General features: G+C 36.6%; 1 pseudogene; it reads right to left on the bottom strand.

The window, feature by feature from the left end:
* Positions 1-4,103: 4,103 nt before the first annotated feature.
* On the bottom strand, positions 4,104-5,036 carry LOC140516746 (olfactory receptor 4C12-like; annotated as a pseudogene).
* Between the last annotated feature and the right edge of the window lie 9,909 nt (positions 5,037-14,945).

Genomic DNA, 14,945 nt, shown 5'->3' on the forward strand with positions numbered 1-14,945 from the left:
AATTTGCTAAGGAGACCCAAAAAATGCTAAGGAAAATAACACCTTCAAAAGTAGGCTAACTCAATAGGCAAAATATGTCCAAAAAGCCAATGAGGAAAAGAATACTTTAAAAAGTGGAATTAGTCAAATGGAAAAGGAGGTTCAAAAGTCCACTGAAGAAAACGCTTCTTTAAAAATTATAATGGAGCAGATGGAAGCTAATGACTTTATGAGAAAACAAGAAATTACAAAACAAAACCAAAGAATGAAAAAATAGAAGATAATGTGAAATTTCTTATTGGAAAAATAACTGATCTGGAAAATAGATCCAGGAGAGACAATTTAAAAATTATGGGCCTGCCTGAAAGCCATGATCAAAAAAAGAGGCTAGACATCATCTTTCATGAAATTATCAAGGAAAACTGCCCTGATGTTCTAGAACCAGAAGGTAAAATAAATATTGAAAGAATTAACTGATCGCCTCCTGAAAGAGATCAGAAAAGAAAAACTTCTAGGAATATTGTGGCCAAATTTCAGAGTTCCAAGGTCAAGGAGAAAATATTGCAAGCAGCTAAAAAGAACCAATTCAAGTATTGTGGAAGTACAATCAGGATAACACAAGATCTAGCAGTTTCTACATTAAGGGGTTGAAGGGAATGGAATATGATATTCCAAATTACTTTGCTCAACTGTATGCTCATAAATTTGCCAATCTACATGAAATGGGTGGATCTTTAAAATAATTTGCCCAAATTAACAAAAGAGGAACTTAAATACTTAAATAAGCCCATCTCAGAAAAAGAAATTGAAAAAGCTATCAATGAACTCCCCAGGCAAAAAATTCCAGGGCGGGATGGATTTACAAGTGAATTCTATCAAACATTTAAAGAACAGTTATTTTCAAAACTGAATAGACTCTTTGGGAAAATTGGTGAAGAAGGAGACTTAGCAAATTCATTCTATGATAAAAATATCGTTCTGATACCTTAACTAGGAAGATGAAAAATAGAGAAAGAATATTATAGACCAATTTCACTGATCAACATATACACAAAAATTTTAAATAAGCTATTAGCAAAAAGTATACAGTAACTTATCACAAGAATGATAAATTATGATCAGTTAACATTTATACTAAGAATTCATGGCTTGTTCAATATTAGGAAAACTATCAGGATTATTGTCCATATCAACAACAAAACTAACAGAAACCATATGATTTACTCAACAGATGGAGAAAAACTTTCTGACACACATATGTATACAATACCTATTCCTACTGAAAACACTGAGGAGCACAGGAATAACCCTTCCTTAAAATACTAAGCAGTATCTTCCTAAAACCATCAGCAAGCATTACATGCAATGGGGATAAACTAGATGCATTTCCAATAAGATCAGGAGACAAAAAAGGATGTTAAGTATCATCACTGTTATTCAATATGGTACTAGAAATGTTACATTTGCAATAAGAGAAGAAAAAGAAATTGAAGGAACTAGAAAAGGCAAAGAAGAAACTAAGTTATCACTTTTTGCAGATGATATGATGATACACTTACAGAATCCTAGAGAATCAAGTAGAAAAACTACTTGAAATATTAAACAAATTTGGCAAAGTTGCAAGTTACGAAATAAACCCACACAAATCATCTTCATTTGTATATATTTCTAACAAAGCCCAACAGCAAGAGACAGAAAGAGAAATGACATTTAAAGTTGCAGTAGACATGATAAAATATCTGGGAGTGTTCCTACCAAAACAAACCAAGAGACTATAGGAACACAATTACAAAATAAAGTCAGATCTAAGTAACTGAAAAAACATCAGTTGCTAATGTGTAGGATGATCCAATACAAGAAAAATGAAAATTCTTCCTAAGTTATTTTTTCCAGTGGCATATCAATCAAACCACCAGAACATTATTTTCGAGAGCTGGAAAAAATAATATCAAAATTCTTCTGGAAGAACAAAAGGTCCAGAATATCAAGGGACTTAATGAACATAAATGCTAGGGAAACTGACCTAGCGCTCTGGGATCTCAAATTATATTATAAAACAGCAACACTACTTGGTACTGGCAAAGATATACAGGAGTAGAACAGTGGAATCAGTTAGGTATTCAAGGCACAGTAGTCAATGAGTATAGCATTCGACTGTTTGATAACCCCAAAAACCACAGCTTATGTCAGAAGAACTTATTTTTTTGTCAAAAACTGCTGGGAAAATTGAATAGCAGAGTGGAAGAAAGTGGCCATAGACCAATATCTGTCACAGTACACAAGAAGAAACTCTAAATGGATACATGATCTAGGTATGAAGGCTGATATTATACAAAAAATTAGGAGATCAATGAATACTGTATTTGTCAGATTTATGAAAGTGGGGCAATTTATGATCAAAGATGAGATATAGAAGAAAGAAATGGATACTTTTGCTTACATTAAACTGAACATTTTTTGAACGAACAAAACCAATGCAACCAAGATTAGGAGGGAAGTAGAAAACTGGGAAAGAATTTCTGCAACTAGTGTCTGTGATGAAGGCCACATTTAAAAAAAAAAAAACATAGAGAACTGAGGCAAATATGCAAGAATACAAGTCATTCCCCAGTTGATAAATGGTCATAGGATATGAACAGGCAGTTTTCAAAGGAAGAAATTAAATCTGTCTGTAGTTATAGGAAAGAAATGCTCTAAATCGCAATTAATTAGAGAGATGTAAATCAAAACTCTGAGGTACCACATCACACCTGTCAGATTGGCTAAAATACGAAAACAAGAAGGTGATAAATGTTGGAGTAGATAGGGGAGAGTAGGAACAATAATTCACTGTTGGTGGCGCTGCGAACTGATCCAACCTTTCTGGAGAGCAATTTGGAACTTTGCCCAAAGGGCTACAAAAATGTGCCTACACTTTGACCCACCAATAAGACTTCTAGGACTGCATCCCAAAAAGATCATAAAAATGGGAAAACATTCCACATATGCAAAAATATTTATAATCTTTCTCTTTGTGGTGATCAGGAACTGGAAATTGACAGGATGTCTATCAGTTAGGAAATGAATGAACAAGTTGTGATTTATGAATGTAATGGCAAACTATTGTGCTATAAGAAATGATAAATAGAATGACTCCTGAAAGGCATGGAATGACTTATATGAACTGAAGCTGATTGAAGTGAGCAGGACCAGGAGGACATTGTACACAGGAAAAGTCACAGTGTGAGAGGACTGTTTCTGATAGACTTAGCCCTTCACAGCGATGCAAGGATCTAAAACATTCCCAAAGGATTCTAGAAGCAAAATGCCATCCACATCCAGGGAAAGAGCTATGGAATCAGAATGCAGAATGAGTAGACTCTTCTCTCTTTTGTTATGTTTTGTTTTGCTTTTTCTTATGGTTTCTTCCATTCATTTTAATTCTTCCATGCAAGATGAGTAATGTGAAAATGTGTTTAATAAGAATTTATGTGTAGAACCTGTATGATTGCATGTCGTCTTGGGGACCAAGTGTATAGGGAGAGGGATAAAATGTAAGACTTTCGGAAGCGACTGCTGAAAACTGAAAACAAATAAATTAATTCTAAAAAATGAAAAGAAGACATAAACTGAGATAGTAAAAATATTCAAACAAAGTTAGGGTAAGATAGAGAGCCTAGGAAACATTATGACCACTTGTGTGGGAGCAGCCTTCAAACATTGCTTGTAAATAGGGCTTGATGTTAGGGCTTGGTGAAGGATTTCATGAAAGGAATAATTCTGAGGATAAAATGGGGAAGAGAACCCCCTGGTAGAATCCATTGTCTGCATTTGAATGTGAAGTTCTTAGATGTTGAGAATAAGGATTTTCTTCATTTTTGAATTTTACTCTCTGAAAATTAATGAGTACAACTATTTCTGTTTTTCTACTTGTATCTTGATTACTATCTTCAAGTAAATTTGTATTCATTGTTTATTAAGCTAAACTGCTTTCAAACAGATAAGAGAATTGCAAATGTATTTACTGCCTCATAAATTTTATTTCCTTTGGCCAAGGATTTGATCACTTCATTCTCCTTAAGGACTACTCTAAAGTCTGGTTTATAAAAACGAATTATTTTCTCCCCTGCCATTCTTTTTATTTATTATGCGAATTCATTGTTGTTGTTGTTTTCATTCCACAGCTTCCTCACTGCATTTTTTTTTATCTCTCTGTTCCTGAGGGAGCATATTAAGGGATTTAACAATTGACATACTACAGTATAGAATACAGCAACTGCCTTATCAATACACAGAGTGACCACAGGCCTCAGGTACACAAATATGCAAGACAAAAGGACAAGACTACTACAATCATATGGGAGATATAGGTGGAGAGGGTTTGCGCTTCCTCTCCAGACTGTGATTCTTCAAGGAATGCAGGATGACAACATAGGATGCCATCAAGAATAAGGAGTTTAACAGAACTATGCAGACACTGTTCAATGCCACATGTAGACCAAGGTTATGGGTATCCATGCAAATGAGACTGAGCAAAGGGTACAAGTCAGACATATAGTGATCTATGATGTTAGGTCCACAGAAAGGGAGTCAAATTGTGAAAAGCATCTGGATTGTTGCATGGAGAAAGCCACCAATCCAAGCTACGATGACAAAAATGACACATAACTTCCTGTTCATAATGATCATGTAGTGCAGGAACTTACCAGTGGCTACATATCTATCATAGGCCATTATCATGAGCAGGATGACTTCAGTACCCCAAATGATATGCACTGCATAGACCTAGGTAATGCACCCATTAAAGGAGATGACTTTTTTCTCGTGGAGGTAATTCATGATGAGTTTAGGAGATGAAGAAGTTTAATAAATTACATCAATGAAAGACAAATTTTCCAGGAACAAATAACTGGGAGAGCTTAATGTATGACTGGTGGTAATGGTGACCACAAGGAGCAAGTTGGCTGTCAGAGTTAGCATGCATAAGGCAAGAAACACTATAAATATAATTTTTGCAGCTTTGGATTCTTTGTATGTCCTAGTAAGATGAATTCTGTCACATTTCTTCCATTATCCATTTATGTGGTTTAAGTAGCAAATAGAGAAATTAGAGTTGTTTTATCAGCAATGAAAAGTCAAGAATTATAGCATGTCACATGGGTCAGCACTTCATTTTGAACAAATTAAGAGTCAAACTATCATAATTGTCAACTGTTCTAATGGTAAACCTCTTCAGTGATGGAAGTTTCCTGCTCTTTCCCTGATTTGGATCTTTAATGATTTCTGTCTTTAATAACCCTGATAATTCACTTCCCTATGCAACAGAGCTATTGGAATATTTTGAGAAGATAAACATTCTGTTAAAAATTTCCTCAGTACAATAGAACACATCTAGGGATTAGAAATCTTTCAAAAGCCAGGTATTGTTTCATGACTTTTTCTGGAAATATAGGAAGAGTAAATAGTACGGTATGAAAGTAGGAATGTGTTCCCTCATTCTTCTTGTAGGAGATCAGAGAAAAAGAGGTTCTTAGAGGGAAATTATATGACAGTACAACAACGCTTTATAGGAAAATTTCTCTGACAAGAAGATTCTGCTAAAAACACGGGTGGTAACAATCTTTCATAAAATAGCTAAAAAAAAAGACCTCAGAGAAAATTTAAAAAGGGGGGTGGGACCAAGTGGGTGGAGTGAAAGCAACTACTCACCTAAGTTCTTAAACAAACTCCTTCAGTACCTCTAAGGAGAGAATTTGACCAAATTTTGGAGGTGCAGAATCCAATAGGAGACGTACTGTGTCAGATTCACAGCCCAAGACAGATTGGAAGGTCAACGGGAAGGATTTGGGCTGCGGGAGTGAGCCCACAGCGAAAAACGCAGGGGAGTGGGAGGGCCCTGGGGAGACCTGGGACAGCAGCAGGCAAAACAGCAGAGCAGCAGCCCAGGTTGAGAGACCAGCAGAGTCGAATGAGTGACAGACGCTTAGCCCCAGATATCAGCCGCAGCAGCTCTTGAGACTTTCAGCAGACAGATTAAGCTTTTGTAAGTCTCCTACTTGAACTTCAGGGAGCCAGAATGGCAGAATGATCAGTAAATGCTCTCTCTTACGCCCCTTGATGACCTGGAAAGAACCGTAAAATATTTCCCCAGAAAAATCATGAATCAGTGGGAATAGCAGAGGGGGAAAATAGTCTCATAAGGCCTGAGGCTAGGAAAATAGGTAAGGGAGATTCCTCCTAGTGTGTCAGAGGCGACCAGAAGGAGAGGAGCAGTGGAAACTCGCACTAGGACCCAGGCATGCCTCAGAACTCCTGGGGAAATGGGAAGACAATAGGGCAGCTGGGATCACCAATCCCTAGACTTGCCTTTGCCGCAGGTGAGCTGAAGAGTTCTCCCATAATCAGACCACCCTTCCTCCACCCTTAACAATCTACCCCAGGGTTGATCTGGGAAACACAAAACAAAAAAGATAAAAAGACATTTGCCTTTATTTTTTTTCTCACCAGTCAGCTCAACCCCGAGTTCTGCCGATTCTAACTGAAAGAACCAGAAGCCACAGCACACAATCACAATCATGAGCACAATAAAGCAAAATAATGGTGAAAAACCAATAGAATCTTTCTATAGGAACAAAGAGCAAAATACAAATACCAAAGAGGTGAGTAGTGAGACTGTACTTCCATCTAAAACTTCAGAAGAGACTGTGAACTGCTCCCATGCACAAAAAGCACTCCTGGAACAGCTGAAGAAGGAAAAAGAACAGAAACTGGCCAATGATTTCAAAAGTATGAAAAAAGAATTCCATGAAAAAAACATCTCATTAAAAAGGAAAATTGAACAAATGGAAAGGGAAATTCAAAAATTAACTGGAAAAAAACAATTGCTCAAAAGAAAAATTGGACAGATGGAAAAGGAGATGCAAAAGTTAACTGAAAAAAACAATTTGAGTTTGGGGGGCGGAGCCAATATGGCAGAGTAGAAAGACACATATATGCAGGCTCTCCCCACATAGCCCACATAGCCCTGTAGAGAGGGACTCTCAACAAATTCTGGAGCAGTACAAATGAAGAACAATAGAGGGGAGGAGATTTCCAACGCAGGGTGACATGAAAGGTCCACAGGAAACGTCTGTTGCACCAAACATGGAGCAGAGCTCAGCCCAGTCTTGGTCTCACGCCCGCAGCTTGCAAACAGCCCTCGGGGGCAGAATCTCCAGTCCCAGTATCAGCGCTTCACAGATCCCTCAACCCACAGGCCCCAAAGGTCAGTGACAGGGTTTTTTCAGCTGGTCAGGAAGGGAGAAAGGTCTTTCCATAGCTCCAATAGCAGGCAGGTCCACAGAGACCACATCAGGCAGGCAGCAGCAGTTCCCACAGCAGCCCCTACAGCAGCCCGCGTCCATGGTTGGATCGTAAAAACCCTGGGGGCACTGAGGAGCTGATTATTACCTCAGCCCTGTATAGAGGCTCTGAGGGAGCTGATAAGGTAGTATTCATACCAGGAATGCAGAGCTGATTCAATATTAGGAAAACTATTAGCAATATTGATCATATCAATAACAAAAGTAACAGAAACCACATGATTATCTCAAAGATGCAGAAAAAGCTTTCAACCAAACACAACACCCATTCCTATTAAAAATGCTTGAAAACATAGGAGTAATGGCAACTTTACATAAAATAATAAGCAGTAACTACCTAAAACCTTCAGGAAGAATTTTATACAATGGAGATAAGCTAGATGCATTTCCAATAAGACCAGGGGTGAAACAAGAATATCCATTATCACCACTATTATTCAGTATGATACTAGAAATGTTAGCTGTAGCAATTAGGCAAGATAAAGAAATTGAAGGAATAAGAATAGGCAAAGTAGAATCTAAGTTATTACTCTTTGCAGACAATATGATGATATACTAAGAGAATACCACAGATTCAAGTACAAAAGCTCCTTGAAATCGTAAACAACTTTGACAAAGTTGCAGGTTACAAAATAAACCCACACAAATCTTCTGCATTCCTATATATTAGCAACAAAGTCCAACTGCAAGAGATAGAAAGAGAAATCCAATTTAAAGCTAGGGTAGACACTATAAAATATCTGGGAGTTTACCTGCCAAACAAACCCAGGGACTGTATGAACACAATTACGAGACACCTTTTGCATAAATAAAGTCAGATCTAAGTAAGTGGAAAAACATCACTTGCTCATGGGTAGGCTGAACCAATATAATAAAAATGACAATTTTACCTAAATTAATTTTCTTATTTAGTGCCATACCAATTAAGCTATTAGATAATTATTTTCTAGAACTGGATAAAATAATATCAGAATCCATCTAGAAAAGCAAATGGTCCGGAATATCAAAGGGACTAATGAAAGGAAATGCTAGGGAAAGTGGCCTAGCCCTACCAGATCTCAAATTGTATTATAAAGCAGCAATTATCAAAACCACTTGGTACTGGCTAAGAAACAGAAGGGTAGGCCAGTGGAATAAGCTAGGTACTCAAGACACTGTAGGCAATGAGTAAAGCAATTTCCTGTTTCATAAACCCAAGGCCCCCAGCTTCTGGGATAAGAACTCAGTGTTCAACAAAAATTGCTGGGAAAACTGGATAACAGTGTGGAGAAAACTCGGCATAGACCCATGCCCAACACCATACCCAAGAATAAAGTCCAAATAGGTACTCTATCTAGGTATAAAGATGGATACCATGGACAAACTGGAGGAGCAAGGAATAGTGTATTCATCAGATTTATGGAGAAGGGAAGAATTTTTAACTAAAGAAGAGATAGAAAGCATTATGAAGTGCAAGATGTATAATTTCGATTACATTAAATTGAAAAATTTTTGCACAGCCAAACCCAATGCAATCAACATTTGGACGGATGTAGTATATTGGGGAAAAAATTTTTACAGCTAATCTTGGAGATAAAGGCCTCGTTTCTAGAATATATATTGAGAACTGAGTCAAATGTACAACAGTACAAGTCATTCCCCAGTTGATAAATGCTCAAAGGATATGAACAGGCAGTTTTCAGAGGAGGAAATTAAATATATCTACAATCATATGAAAAAGTGCTCTAAATCACTTTTGATTAGAGAGATGCAAATTAAAACCACTCTGAGGTACCACATCACACCTATTAGATTGGAAAACATGACAGAACAGGAAAATGATAAATGTTGGAGAGGATGTGGGACAGTTCGAACACTAATTCATTGTTGGTGGAGCTGTGAACTCATCCAGCCATTCTGGAGAGCAATTTGGAGCTATGCCCAAAGGGCTACAAAAATGTGCATACCCTTTGACCCAGCAATACCGCTACTAGGACTGTATCCCCAAGAGATCATAAAAATGGGAAAGGGTCCCGCATGTACAAACATATTTTTAGCATCACTCTTTGTAGTGGCAAAGAATTGGAAATCAAGGGGATGTCTATCAGGTGGGGAATGGCTGAATAAATTATCGTGTATGAATATAATGGAATACTATTGCGCTACAAGAAATGATGAACAAGAAGACTTCAGAGAGGTCTGGAAAGACTTATATGATCTGATGCTGAGCGAAAGGAGCAGAACCAGGAGAACTTTGTGCACAGCGGTGACCACAGTGTGCGAGAGCTTTTTCTGGTAGACTTGGATCTTCATAGCAATGCAAAGACTTAAAAAAATTTCCCAATGATCTTCTAAGGCAAAATGCCTCCCACATTCAGAGAAAGAACTGTGGAATTCAATCACAGAATGTAACATCATTTTTTTGTGTGTGTATTTAATATTTTGCTTTGTTATATGATTTCTCCCACTTATTTTAGTTCTTCTACAAAGCATGGTTATAGTGAAAATGTATTCAGTATGAATGTATGTCTAGATCCTATATAGAATTGTATGCCATCTCGGGGAGGAAGGGGAGTATTGGGGGGGAGGGAGGGGGGAAAAATCTAAGTTTTATGGTAGTGATTGTAGAACACTAAAAATAAATAAAATTAATATAAAAAAGAAAAGAACAAAAAGAAAAAAGGAAATAAAAAAGTACACTCTGCTATTTAAGGGTAAAACGGAAACAACTTTGTGTGACCACTGTACATATACTTTGTTATCCTCATTTTTTTAATCATCCTCAAAATAGGTATTATATAATTTCAACAGTATACCTCAAAGGAGTTTTTAGAGTAAAGAAAGGTTTATACACATAAACACATATGCATACATGCCTATATGGATATGTAGAATGCATGTACAGTACATATGGAAATTTGATTTATCACAAATGCAAAAGCTACTCATAAAAGTTGAAGTGTCTCAGAGACAGTCACCGGCTGAGTTCAGACCACAGTCTGCATCCACTCTGTTGTCGTCCTTCTCCTGACCTACCAAACCATTTTTCTTGATCTCAAAGCAAAGACATTTTGATAAAAGTTGCAATGGACAATATAGAATATTGTCTGTGGAATGTTTTGTTTGATTCTTGCATTTGAAAATCAAATAATCTATTCTGCTATGATCTTTTCAACAAGAATGATTGGAAGTCCTCTGTTTCATTGAAATTTCATTTTTTCCCCGAGGTATTATACTCAGTTTTGCTGGGTAGGTGATTCTTGCTTTTAATCCTATCTCTTTTGACCTCTGTAATGTCATGTTCCAAGCCCTTTGATCCACTAGTGTAGAAACTGCTAAATCCTGTGTTATATTGGTTGTGTTTTCACAATACTTGAATTGTTTCTTTCTGCTTCCACGTAGTACTTTCTCCTTAACCTGGGAACTCTGGAATTTGGCTTCAATATTCCTAAGAGTATTCCTTCTGGAATCTCTTTCAGGAGGTGATTGGTGAATTCTTTCTATTTCTCTTTTACCCTCTGGTTCTAGAATATCAGGGCAGTTTTCCTTGATAATATCATGAAAGATGATGTATAGGCTTTCTATCATGATTTTCAGGTAGATCAATAATTTTAAATTGCCTCTCCTTGATCAATTCTCCAGGTCAGTTGTTTTTAAGTAATATATTTGGTATTGTCTTCTATTTTTTCATTCTTTTGGTTTTGTTCTATAATTTCTTCGTTTCTCACAAAGTCGTTAGCTTCCATTTGTTCCACTATAATTTTTAAAGAACTATTTTCTTCAGTGAGCTTTTGAATCTCTTTTTCCGTTTGGCCACTTCTGCTTTTTAAAGTATTCTTCTCCTAATTGGTTTCTTCGCCTTCTTTTGCCATCTGGATTAGTCGATTTTTAAAGGTGTTATTTTCTTCAGCAATTTTTTGTGTCTCTTTTAGCAAGATGTTGACTCGCTTTTCATGATTTTCTTGCATTGCTATTACTTATCTTCCCAATTTTTCCTCCACCTTTCTTACTCAATTTTCAAAATCCTTTTTGAGCTCTTCCATGACCTGAGATCATTTCATATACTTTTTGGAGGTTTTGGATATAAAAGCCTTCACTTTTATGTCTTCCTCTGGTGGTATGTTTTTCTCTTCCTCATCCAAAAGGATTGAAGAAAATACCTTTTCACCAACAAAGTAACTTTCTGTAGTCTAATTTTTCCCCTTTTGGGGCATTTTCCCAGCCAGTTACTTGACTTGTGAGTCCTTTGTCAAGTGGAGGGTATACTCTAGATACCTGTAAGTTCTCAATTCCCTCAATGTGGCACAATCAAAGGAGAGGAGTTTGCTCCTCTCCTGGCCTGAACTCTGGTCTGTGAGGAATCACAAGCACACTTCTCTGCCCAGAATCTGTGAGTAAAATTCCCTCTCCAAAGTCACCAGCAGCTCTACCATGCTAGGACTCTTCCTCACCCCTGGACTACCACTCAGTGCTGAGACCCAGATCAGGCCTTCAATTCCTTTTTTAAAAATGTATTATTTTTTAATGTTTAACAATCACTGCCATACAATTGAGATTTATCCCCCTCACACCTACCCCCCAAAACCCCCCTCCCTCCCCACGACTGCATAAAATTCTGTATAGGTTCTACATATATTTTCCTATTGAGTACATTTTCACTATAGTCATGCTACGTAGTCGGGCTAAAATAAGTGGAAGAAATCATATAACAAATCAAAACATGATACACAAAACCATACACATACACAGACATGATCTGCTACATTCTGCGAATGACTTCCATATTTCTTTCTCTGAGTGTGGAAGGCATTTTGCCTTAGAGAACCACCACTGGGTTTTTTTTTAAGAAGTTCTTGCGTTATTACGAAATTCCAAGTCTACCAGAAAAAAACTCTCGCACACTGTGGTCGTTGCTGCGCACAAAGTTCTCCTGGTTCTGCTCCTTTCACTCAGCTTCAGGTCATATAAGTCCTTACAGGCCTCTCTGAAGTCTTCTTGTTCATCATTTCTTATAGGCCTTCAATTCCTGCAAAGTCTTTAGACTGAGGGTTTCAAAAGCAGACATTGCTGCTGCACTGGGGTTGGAGCTGGTGCCAGAACAAACTCCCCTCTCACCCAGGTGAAGGAGCTTTCTCAGCGAACCTTTGAAATTATCTTTGGCATTTATGGGTTGAGAAATCTGGGAACCGCAGCTGCTATTTGTGATTCCTCACTCTGAAGCCTGTTTTAGTCCTATCCGTGCTGTGCTGTGTTACCAAGGGTGGACTGCATTCTGCTCTGAGCCCAGTATGATAAACCTTTCCTGTCAGCCTTTCAGCCTCTCTTGGGTTGGAAATATCTTTTACTCTGTCCTCTTGTGACTTCTGCTGCTCTAGAATTTGTTTAGAGTCATTCTTAGTTATTTTACGGGCTACTCTGGGAGAGGTAGAGATAGAGCAAGTCCATATTTTTTCTCTGCCATCTTGGCTCCACCCCTAGGAATCCACTTTATAAGTAAGGTTCTCATTATACATTGAAGAAATTTACTCAATTTCTGTAACATTTATTCTCAAAATTACATGATTTACTTGAACATAATAGGTAAAGAAAGAATCCTTCTAAATTATTTTAATGACAAAATATGAGAAAAGCAAAATCAGAGAAAGAAAACTGTAGAGTTACTTTTAATGAATATCAGTATGAAACTTTATATAGAATATGAATAAGAATATGGTAGCAATGTCTTTAAAAGATCATTATGATCGGTTGGAGTTTATGTTCAGAAATGTAGGGCCTCTTCATCGCGTATGCATGTATGCATGCATGTATGCGTGAAGGTGTGTGTCATGCCCATGTATGTACTCATATATGTGTTTATTTGTGTATGGATCTGTCTTATGTGCATATATCTATATTTATATTTGTATATGTTACATATAGATAAGTATAATTGTCCATATCAATAACAAAACAAAAAAAATCATACAATTACATCCAAAGATGTAGAAAAATCTTGAGACAAAATATAATGATTCTTTGTATTAAAATAAAAGAGTTCAAAAGTATAAGAATCAATGGAACCATTCCCAAAAGATAACTAGCAGCTGTCTAAAAGCAAGAGTAAATATCATATATAAGAGGTATAAATGGGAAGCCTGTCCGGTAAGATTGTGGGTGAAAAAACAGTGTCTGTTATCACCACCATTGCTCAATATTAATGTAGAAATTCCAGCTGTAGAATTGTAAAAGAAAATAAATTAGAGGAATAAAAATAGGCAATGAGGAAATTCAATTAAGTATTGCTGAATCAAAGGGTATGAACAGTTTTGGTTGCCCATTGCAAATTGGTGTGGATCAGTTAACAACTCCACTACCAGTGTGTCAGTGTCCTGATGTTCCCACATCCTCTCCAATATTTATCTTTTTTTCATTTTTGTCTTATTAACAATTCCAATAGTTCTGTGTTAGTATGTCAGATTTTTCTAATTTGTATTTTCCTAATCAAAAGTGATTTTAGAGCACTTCTTGTTATGCCTATACATAGCTTTGATTTCCACATGTGAAAACTACCTATTCATATCCTTTGAGCATATATTCATCGGGAAATGACTTTTATTCTCATAAATTTGACACGGATCTCTATATATTTGAGAAAAAAGGTCTTTATCAGAGACACTTGTTATAAATATTGTTTCCCAACTTTCTGCTTTCATTTTAACCTTACTTGTGTTGATTTTATTTGCACAAAATCTTTTCAATTAATTATGATCAGAATAATCCATTCTATAATTCATAATGCTCCCTATCCTTTTTTTGGTTATGAATTCTTCCCTTTCCCATAGATCTTGCAGGTAGACTATTACTTGCTCTTCTAATTTCATTGCTTAATTGTCTATGGTGGGGCTTCTTACAGTTTCTCCACTTATGACCACTTTTGGCCAAAGAAAGTTTCACGTGACCCAGATATATGGGTTTAAAAGATGGGTATTCTAATCAAGCCTTTATGATGATAAACCATAAAAAAAATTTAAAATAATCCTTTGGTGTATATATAATTTCACCATCTATTAAACACAAAATCAAATTTGCATACTAATAAGATGGATGCGCTTGTTTATTTTGACTTAAAGAAGTAAATTTTGTTGGAATATTTGATAATGGTGGACAGAGAATATCGTTAAGGCTTTTCGGAAATGATCAATATTTTGATTTTATAACAGTCAGTGCTGAGATACACAAACACACACCTCTAAACATGGATGGATCTCCAAAATCTCTCCTTGATCTTCCTCTCTTTAATGTCTATGTTCAATCTCTTGAAAATCTCTTCTATTCCTATGGTTGAAAGAATCTCTACAAAGATGTCTTTTATATCTGCATATTTCTTTAAAGAAATAATTTCAAAATCAATATCCTCATTTCCCCTATTGCTGAGTTGTTGTTGAGTTGTATCAGTCATTTTCAACTCTTAGTGACCCCATTTGGTGTTTTCCTGGCAAATGTACTAGAGTGGTTTGCCATTTCCTTCTCCAGATCGTTTGATAAATGAGGAGCTGAGGTAAACAGAGTTAAGTGACTTGCCCAGGGTCATACAGCTATAAATGCTTGAGACTGGATTTGAACTCAGAGAGATGAGCCATCCTAATTCCCAAACCAATACTTCATCCA

This window comes from Notamacropus eugenii, chromosome Y (assembly GCF_028372415.1).
Source record: "Notamacropus eugenii isolate mMacEug1 chromosome Y, mMacEug1.pri_v2, whole genome shotgun sequence".
Lineage (NCBI taxonomy): Eukaryota > Metazoa > Chordata > Mammalia > Diprotodontia > Macropodidae > Notamacropus > Notamacropus eugenii.